At 40.7% G+C, this 10,248-nt stretch overlaps 1 pseudogene; it reads left to right on the forward strand.

Moving 5' to 3' along the window:
• Positions 1-9,946, forward strand: part of LOC122792574 — a 53,745-nt pseudogene extending 43,799 nt beyond the window's left edge.
• The last annotated feature ends 302 nt before the right edge of the window (positions 9,947-10,248 follow it).

The raw sequence follows: 10,248 nt of genomic DNA on the forward strand, positions 1-10,248 counted from the left end.
GCAGGCTGTGTGGACCACCTTCCCCTTGTCAATGGCCTTGGTGACTGTTTCAAAGAAATTGACCAGGTTTAAGAGGCAGGATCTGCCCTTAACAAAGCCAAACTGGGTAGGATCCAGTGTCTGTAGATCCCCAATATCTTTATTTATAAGGTCCATGATGATCCTTTCCATAGCTTTGCAGACCAAGCTAGTGAGACTTATGGGACGATAGTTTCCAGGATATGTTGAGGCACCACCTTTGTGGAGAGGGACCACTGTTGCTGTACGCCACTCTTTGGGTACATATCCTGTAGTAAGGCTGAGATTGAACAGTAGTTTTAGGTTTGGGTTTAGCTCTTCTTGGAGTTCATGTAGGACACAGTCCGGAACACCGTCTGTTCCCATTGATGCTGTGTTTCTTGCTTTGGAGAGGGCAGCTCTTACCTGAGCATCTGAGATGTCAGGGGGGCAGCACTCTGCTGGGATAGATATTAGCCCTTTTGGTGGGGAGGGGGGAGAAGTTTGCGCTGAACCTGTCAGCTAGGATGTTGGCAATGTCTGTGGGTTCGGTGTATTTTTGTCATTTTGGACTACTTCTGAGCATATCTGGGAATTCCCACCCAGGTTCCTAACATAACTAAAGAAAGCCTTGTGATTATCCTTAGTGTCCTGTGTAATTTTTCTCTCGAAGCTGGCCTTAGACGATTTTATGAGTGCCCGTAGTTTTTTGCTAATACTGATCAGAGATGCCTTCTCTTTTTGGGATTTTGCTCTATCATGTAGTAGCTTCCTCCTTCTATTGTATAGTTTGTTTATGGCTGGGGTCCACCAGACAGGACATCTGCCTTTGGAGGATTGGGTCTTGGTTTTATTTGGGATTGCATGATCCATGCATTCCTGAAGGTGTTCATAGAATGCGTTTATAAAGGATTTTGCGGTCTGGGCCATATTATCCACAGGCCCGGGGGCTTTGAAGGATTCCACCTCGGTTTTGAGGAGTGTGAAATTTGCTTTAGAGAAGTTTTTCACTGTGGTTTTCTGGGCATGGGGTGGGGTCGGGATGTGAATATCCAGTGAGATTAGTTTATGGTCTGATCTTACCAGTGAGGGATACACTTTTGGTCTGGAGCATAGAGTCCCCATGTTGGCGATGATCAGGTCCAGTATATTTTCCCATCTTGTGGGAGGGGTAACAAGTTGTTCCATAGCATTTGAGTTTATAAATTCTAGGAACCTTTGGGCTAGGGTGTTGGAGCTAGAGTAATGCTCCCAGTCTATGGTTGGGTAGTTGAAGTCACCCAATATAATGGTGTTTGGAGAGACCTTCATATTTTCCAGTGTTCTCAGGAAGACCAAGTGGGGTTCTTGTTTTGGTAGCCTCCTCTCCCTTCTTTTTTGTGGATTTACCTGTTGTTCACCTTTACTTATATGTACCTCTGTAACATAGGCTTTATGGTTATGTAGTCATTTAAACCTGGCGCAGTTGAGGCATCCATTAATATTTGCCATCTCACTTCTCTTTCTCCTAAGATGGCTTTATGATTGCCTCCTCTATTTCCCATATTTATGTGTTCCAAAATAACAAATTGAAATTCATGACTACTCCCATGTGCAGCTACGTGTCTAGAAAGTGCATTAGTGATATCATTTTTCCTAATCGCATAAATATGATCATAAATTCTTTTTTTTGAACATTCTTTCTGTCTTTCCTATATAAAAACTTGGACAGGTCAAACATTTAGCCATATATATAATATTTCTGGTGTTACAATTACCATTATGGAAAACTACTTTGGTCTTATTTATATTCTCCAATATGATATCTTCTTTTTCAAATATGGCATGACATTGTCCACAGCTTCCACATCTCTTAGTTCCCTTTTTCCGCTGAACTATTTCCTTTATTAAAATTCTCCTCTCTAAAGTCAACTTCATGTTAGTTCCCATTTTATAAACAATTATTTTCCAAAGGGATCAAATATATACCCAAAAAGAAATTTTATGTAGTGGGTTGTCTTACTGAGATTAAACTATTTCTTAGGAAAATTAATTTAGCTATTCATTTTAACAATAAATGTTAATTATAATGATAAATATGTTACAGAGGTACATATAAGTAAAGGTGAACAACAGATATGAATTATTTAGGTTAACATTAGGTTAATATTACTTAATATTATAACTTGTTCATTTTTGTGTATGAAATAGACCAGACTGAAACTGAGATTATTTAATTTGTAACATTATTAATACAGTTAATTTTTTAATATATTCATCATTCATTTGAAATGAGATATTATATTAATTTTTTTATATTATATGTAATGGATTATTAATGCAATTTTTTTTTATTATTAAATGTACTTTCATCGTACTTTACATATAGTAAATAACATTAGACAGGAAGTTATTAGCAGTATAAGGGGTTATAAATGTATCATAATTAGGTTTTTGTTATTTAGTATTGTGTGTTTAAATGAATGAATTGTATAAAGTTTTTATATGCTTTTTTAGAATTATTGATCATTACATGAATTAATTAGTATTAGTGTAATTTCCAATGATTCAGCATTTACATGTAGATCAGCTTTGCGATATAAACTATACACTAAATGTTTTTATTCAGTATGTTTCTTTAAGCTTGAAATACACTTTTGGCACCTAAAAACATATAAATGAGCCAAATGATTGATTAATTAATTGATTCTGAAGAAGTCCACACTGTAGTGGATGAAAGCGTTAAATCTGTTATGTATTTGGAGCATATGCTATTTTATTTTTATTAAATTGGTGGTATTATTGCTTGTCGGCTTGAGTTCACTCCTTTGGTATACTATCAATAGTGTTGACCAGTAGAATTATTTCATCTTATATATTACAAGAACATGGCATGTTAGTAGGGTTGTGTACACTTATCATACCCACTGTAAAGAAGGTTGGTGGTATAACAGGAATTGTGTGACCACACATTTACTGCTGGTTTGGAGGTCTGAAAGTCAAATGTATGTCATTAGTCAGTGATGTCACTCCTCAGATCATCCCCGTTATGTATCAGACAAACACAGGGGCTATGAGTAACAGAGTAAACATATGAGCCAGACATCTACACATCCAGTGAGGATCTGTACAGTTGTGAGGTATGTTCTGTAGTAGTTGCTCACTGTGTTATACATGTGAACAGCAATGATGTGTACACGGGTGTAGTCTGTGCTTGGAAAGGGCCATCACCTATTACACTAATCACATATCCCAGAGTTCTATATTGTTAGTTACATGTAGTAAAACTGGCTGCAATGCATGATGTTGAGGACAGTGTGTCACGCATGTCACCATTTGGGTAATGTGAGGTCTGTGTAACAGATTTGTGCCACCTTACCTGTAAGTGTGTGTGTATGTGTATGTGTGTGTGTGTGTGTGTGTGTGTGTGTGTGTGTGTGTGTGTGTGTGTGTGTGTGTGTGTGTGTGTGAGCATGTGTGTACCAGTCAACCTCAAAGTGCAGGAATTAATTTACATATGTTGTCTTCCCCTCACAGGTGGCAATAGGGTTTGTGGTCCCTCCCACTTGGAAATGTCTCTGCAGACTGTAAGAATAATGATAGGAATAGCGAGACACAGGTGGGGTTGTCAGGAACTGAATCTGTGCCATTGGTTGGCATCCCACACTTGTCCTTACCATTCCCGTACACAATGCCCACACATACCCTGTCACACATGGTCACAGATGATGGACAGTTGGCAAGTGGTGGCATGGAACAGGCTAGTGTGGTGACTATGGCAGATGTGAGTGTAGACAATGTCCATAGTCAGAGTGTAGGTGAGGTCCCACACAGGCAGATGGACCGGTTTGCTCACAGAAGGACTGCTGCTCATCAAGCCACTGTCACAAGTGCCACAGCAGGTGTCACCAGGTGCATGTTTCAGGCTGTCATGGATGCACAGGCACATAGAGAATGCCACACCAAATACCCAGGGTGGTGGATGCAACTCTTCCTGATTTATGTGGTGACATACATGACCTTGTTGAGGGCAAACATCAAAATACTGAGGTCTTGAATAAATGGTGGGGTAAGACCTTGGCAATCCTTGAACATGGCAGGTCTGTGCTAGAGCATGTGGTGGGAGATGGGCATTGTCCATGTGGACGTACGACAGCACCAACAACAGCTGAGAGTCTACAGGGCTGTGCACCTTCACACTCCTATAGTGGCAGTGATACCAGCACTACTGAAGGGGGGTTGCTCTCCACATCACATCAATGTTCTCATGGATGGTGAGATAACCCACCAGAAATAGAATGTGGAGTCATGTATTGCTCCTGTAAGCCTGGATAAGTGATAGTGTAGCAGACATTGTATTAGCATGATGTTTCAGTCAGGTATGATACCTGATGCTGGCATGTGTGTCACTACATTCACTGTGGCTGATTTGGCAACAGTATCACAAACATGAGCATTGTTAAGGGAGACAGACTACATATAGGTTGCAAACATCTGGATATTCCATACACATCTGTACAGAGGACTGGTATGGCCTGCACAATGGTTTAACATGCTGCATGTGAGGAAGATGCCATTACCATGCTATATAAAGTAATGCCATCAGGAGGTGGTAAACAGGCATGGATGGTACACACATCAAAATGGTATCAACCAAACAGGATATGATCTTCACCTAAACGCATACAGTTGACAGTATTGAGATTAGAAATTCTACCTATCTAGTTATTACTACTATAGTGTTATGCAGTTATCAGACATGCCACAGAGTTTTACATAATTTCACCTAGTCTCAAGATACTTCTAAGGTGAATGACATCAGCAGGCCTAGTAAAGTAGGGTGATGAGAATTTTACAGGGTGGTACACAACTGAAAATGGTATAACCCCCACAGTATATGATTCTCACAGAAACACATCCACAAATAGTTGTCAGTATTGGGATTAGAACCCCTACCTATCTAGTTATTTCTACTGTAGTGTTAAGTATTTATCAGATGTGCCACTGAGCTTACATAATTTCACCTGCTCCCAAGGTACTTCTAAAATGAATTATATCAGCAGGCCTAGTAAATTAGGGTGATGGGAAAGTTGCAGGGTGGTACACAACTCAAAATGGCAAACCTCCCAAAGTATATGATTATCACACAAACAGCTGCCAGTATTGAATTCAAAACCCCTACCTATCTAGTTATTTCTACTATAGTGTTTTGCAGTTATCAGATGCACCACGGAGTCTAAATAATTTCACCTCATCCCAATTTACTTCTAAGGTGAATGACATCAGCAGGTCTACTACACTAGGGTGATGTGAAGTTTACAGGGTGGTACACACATCAAAATGATATAACCCACACAGTATATGATTCCCATATAAACACACACACTTACTTGCCAGTATTGAGATTAGAACCCCTGCCTATCTAGGTATTTGCACTATAGTGCTACATAATTATCACACACACTACAGAGCTTACTGGGCTGACAACTGGCCAAAAGTGCTGATCACTACACAGCTGAGGTAAACTATTATAGGTGTCAGAAAGTCTGCCTTCAGTTTTTCCCTTGGATGTTGCTAGTTCTTTCTCTTTTGCACTTCAAATAGCCTAATATCTTTGCACTTCCATATGTTTTTGAATCAATTATTCTAGCACACCTGAGAGCCATCAGCAGTAGTCGTTCCTCACAGAATTAGCTCCAGTACTTAGTAGTTATGATCACCCCTCCTGGCATGATTAAAGTGCAGTTTTCTGTGCTTTTGCCTATTAACCTGGTGCACTTGGACATTCTGAGGCACTGTTGCAACTGCCTCATGTACAGAGACAACCCTCTCCTCTAAACTCCCAACACTCAGACTTGTGAGAGATACCCCTATATTACCAAACTGGAAGATTTGCACTCCCCAGCGAGGGCTGGACTAACTAGTCAAGAGGAGAAGGGTCATCACCTGCACCACACCACATGGAACACATACTCCTCCAGAACACCCAGTATCACAGCTGACATACAAACAAAACACACACACACACCTTCACAGAGGAACTCAATAGACATTTACCCAAAACAGCAGAGACCACCAAGACAGACACCCACTCGACCACCACAGCACAGCATAAACCACAGGACACATATCTCACCTACACAGTGTGCCCCCCAACCTAAGCCCCTAAAGCTAACCACCTTGCCTAATACGGTAATCATAGGTGACTCAATAGTGAGGCACACAGATGTCCCACTCACTAGGTTGAACATGGAGACGGTAACAGTCAGCTGACTATCAGGTGCCAGAATCCAACACACAACACACCCAGTCAGGTCACTCCAAAACAACTACAAGTATCACTCTATCATTGTCCATGTGTGTGTGAATGACCCGAGACACACCTCCCTGGACTACATGAAAAGAGACATGGTGGGGCATTCAGATTATGTGGGCTAGGCAGGTATGACAGTAGCTCTGAGCAGTATACTACTGTCACCCAGAATGATACCACAGTACAAACAACAAATAATTGACTTCAACAATTGGCTTAAGTGTCTGGAGTCATTCTCAGGGGATCCAGTATCTGTCTACTTGGGATGACATCAAACAGTTGATAAATCAGCTGTATCTCCAATTCATACACCGGCTGCTGCTGCAGTTACTACTGATACAATTATTACACCTTTATCTGATCCTGTTCCTCATGCCACTGATCCAGTACCAGCTGTTGTGCCTGTTATGTCCACAGTTGCAGCACTGACTACCCCAGCTGTTTTCATAGTTGCTGTTGCTTTTGCTTCTGCTGTCCCTTTCACTGTTTCTTCTATTTTCCCTTCTACAGCTGCTTCTCTGGCTTCTTCTACAGCTACTTTTCTGGCTTCTTCTACATCTGGGTGCACTGTCTATTCAACATCATCTTTTGCTGCAGTTTCCTCTGCTGGTCCCACTGCTTCTCTTAAGGTGCAAAGCACAGGAATCTCTTCTGTTAATTCATCATCACTTCCTCTTCCAAACCTGGCCAATGTAGACCTAGCAAAAATCAGCTCCCTTCTCAGCGGTCTGACTTCTGCAATGAAGAATACAGGAGTAAACCCGGGGCTAAAGTATCTTCAGTTACTCCAATCACCCCAATGACACTTTCCAGTGGACCAAAGACACCAGTTCAAGGACTTGCTTATGTCGCTCAGCCTCCAGTAACAACTGCCCACACTAAGGTAGAGATAGCACCCAAATCCATTATTTCTGCTCTCTCTATAACACTAGGAACAGCTGCACCTCCATTGCAAGATTTGTCACCTATACTTCATAATGTTGCTAAAAATGCATCTGCCTCAAGTAACACTCCAGCTCGGAACATCTCAACATCATTAGCATCATCTATTTCCATTATTAAGGATACAGTTGTCCCTTCAAGTCTTCACTGTTTTGTTCTAAGAACTGTTGCATATTCCCCTAATTCTTCAGTTTCTGAAGTGTCTTTAACATCTATGAGTAAACCACTGTTTGAAGAGAGCCCAGCCTTTTTAACAACCAGTTTTGAACCACTGTCAAGTTTAGTCAGCTTTTCTAGCTCTCTGCAGGAGAGCATTCCTCCTCTATTAGCAGAAACTTCAAGGGATTTACAGCATCTCATAGAGACTCCTAAAACAAACCAGAAGCAGGATAAAAAGGACGAATCATCATCTTCACCATCAAGTCTAGAAATAAAAATTCATAACTTCTTGAAGGGAAATCCAGGTTTTAATACTTTAAACTTGAATATTCCAATTCTTAACAACTTGGGATCCAGCGGTCTTGCAGCTGAACGTTGTTCTGATTTTCATAGTGGTCCTACTAGTACATCTATGGACAATGTGGACGGAAGACCTGTTCGAGATGAAAGAAGTGGGATGCCAACACAAGATGAGATGATGGATAAGCCAACATCAACTAATATTGACACATCTTTATCACTTATTATTAGTTCTGGATCTACAACTCCCAGCAGCACAAAGTCACCTCTTAAGAACAGAGATACTGAGTTTAATCAGGAATTGTCCAGCTCAGTGGCTTTCTATAGTTCTTTTGACCAAGTTGTGGATTTATCTCCTAATGCTTATGGATGGTCTACATATGATTTGGAGAAACCCTCATCACTGATAAACTCTCTGCAGGAAGGATTTTTTCCTGATACTTCTTTTCCTGAAGATGAAGACAATCCTAACTTTGATTATTTTGAGCCACCAGAAGTTGCATTAACAAATCTTGAGAAAAAGCCTGTCAAATCAATACTGAAGGAAAGTAGAGATTCTGATATCCGTGATGAATACCACCCAGTACAAACCATCTTCAGTCAGAGATCTCTGGAGATTAGTGTCACATCTGATTATTCTGTTCCAGTGATGTCTTCCCATGATGAAATATAATTTTTTCCAATGAGCAGTCTCCACCTGATATTTATAGTGATTTTTCTACCTAGAGAGAGTGACCAGGCATCAGAGGTATCAGCATCACCTAGTAAACATGATGTATTTTTCACATCAGACTCCAAACAGAATAATTTGCCAAGAGCTTCTTCCACAGGTGCACCTCAGAAGCAGTTCCATGATTCCCCTCACTCAATCCAGCATAGACAAACATTTCAGTCTCATAATGCCCTAGCAACTTCTACAGGTAGACCTCTTGTACCAAATTTAGAGAAACTATTAAACTTGCCTATTTCAGCAATGACAGCTAATGAGTTTAAAAACATGTTGAAAAATGCATCTCGGAAGCCATCTGATGGCAAACAGGTTGTTCAGGGTTCTGTATTTATTGAGGAAGATACCTTAGTTGAACATGATGGTGCTTCGCTTTCTCCTTTAGAACATCATGAATAAGAACAGTACCCCATAGAGACCAGAGTGTCATCTTCTTGCTTAGACTTGCCAGACAGTACTGAAGGAAAAGGAGCTCCTAGAGAGACAGTTTGTTACAATAACCCACTCAAAAACAGAATTCCTAGAGAACATATCCAGACAGTAGAGTCTATACAAGGAATTGGTAAAGAAAATAGAGTGGATGGTAGAGTGAGTACAAGAGGAAGTTGGTTTGATTTAAGCAGTGAAGATAATTCATTTGACAGTGATCCTTCAAGAGCTTCTGAATTGCCTACTGTTGGTGGGAGCAGTGTAATGTCTGGTTTTGAATCCCAGTATGAAGATCCAATGCCACAGTTTCAGGAACATATGAACAACTACAGAACCAGCAACTTTAATTCTACCTTTGAGCATTAGATGGATCATTTGCCACATCCAGTTGCTCCCCTGTGGAACATGGTGCTCCCTATCAGAGAGAGCAAGATGCCCCACCTCCAGGGCCACAAAGAGATTTTGGTGGTCTCCCATCTATCCCACCTATAGATCTTGGCAACTTGTTCACTTTTGATTGCTCAGTTCCACCTCACACATCACCATTGGAGCCAGTTAGTTCATTTTCAAATGAACCACAAACTCCAACTCCTTTAACTCATATTACTATATTTCCACCTTTACCTTTACCATTACCACTGCCACCACCACCCTCCCTTCCCCATATTTGACTGTGGAACATGGTGGCATTCCATTTTCAGCTCCTCCTCCTCCTGTAGAACTTAGTGGAAACCCATTTTTTAAAAGATCATGGTGCTGCTATGCATCCAGGGACTGTAAAAGAACATTTCACTATGCACCAGGATCCACCAAGGGACCATATGGCCCCTCCTCCGCATGACCCAAATGTTCTCCCTCTTGGACGAGTTCAAGAAAATATAGTTTTACCACCACCTTCAGGGGATCATCACTTACCACCACATTCTAATCCTCTTCTAGGTCCACTTCCACCTCAGGATCCTGGATTGACATATAGACACCCACGTCCAGACTTCAGACCCAAAGGACCCTATTATGGCCCAAAAAGGCCTAGACTGCCTTTTGCAGGGGGGCAATCTTTTTATGCACCAAAACGTTCATTCCTTCCTACTAGGTACTGAAAGTGACCAATTTTTACTTTGTCAACTGCAATAGAAAGTCGTTCAGGAAAACATTTGTGTGAGGGTGTGGACGCTTATGAGTGTGTACTTTTGTGTGTGTATATATATATATATATATATATATATATGTGTGTGTGTGTGTGTGTGTGTGTGTGTGTGTATGTGTGTGTGTGTGCATGCAAGTGAGAGAGCTTTCATCTCACTGCTTCACGTGTGGAAATTTATAAATATCTAATATATTGTTTTGAAAAATATTGCAACAAAACAGAACTGACTTTGTATAGGGCCAAATTGTGTTCAGT

This window comes from Protopterus annectens, chromosome 1.part0, assembly GCF_019279795.1.
Source record: "Protopterus annectens isolate FY-2018-M chromosome 1.part0, PAN1.0, whole genome shotgun sequence".
NCBI classification, from domain to species: domain Eukaryota; kingdom Metazoa; phylum Chordata; order Ceratodontiformes; family Protopteridae; genus Protopterus; species Protopterus annectens.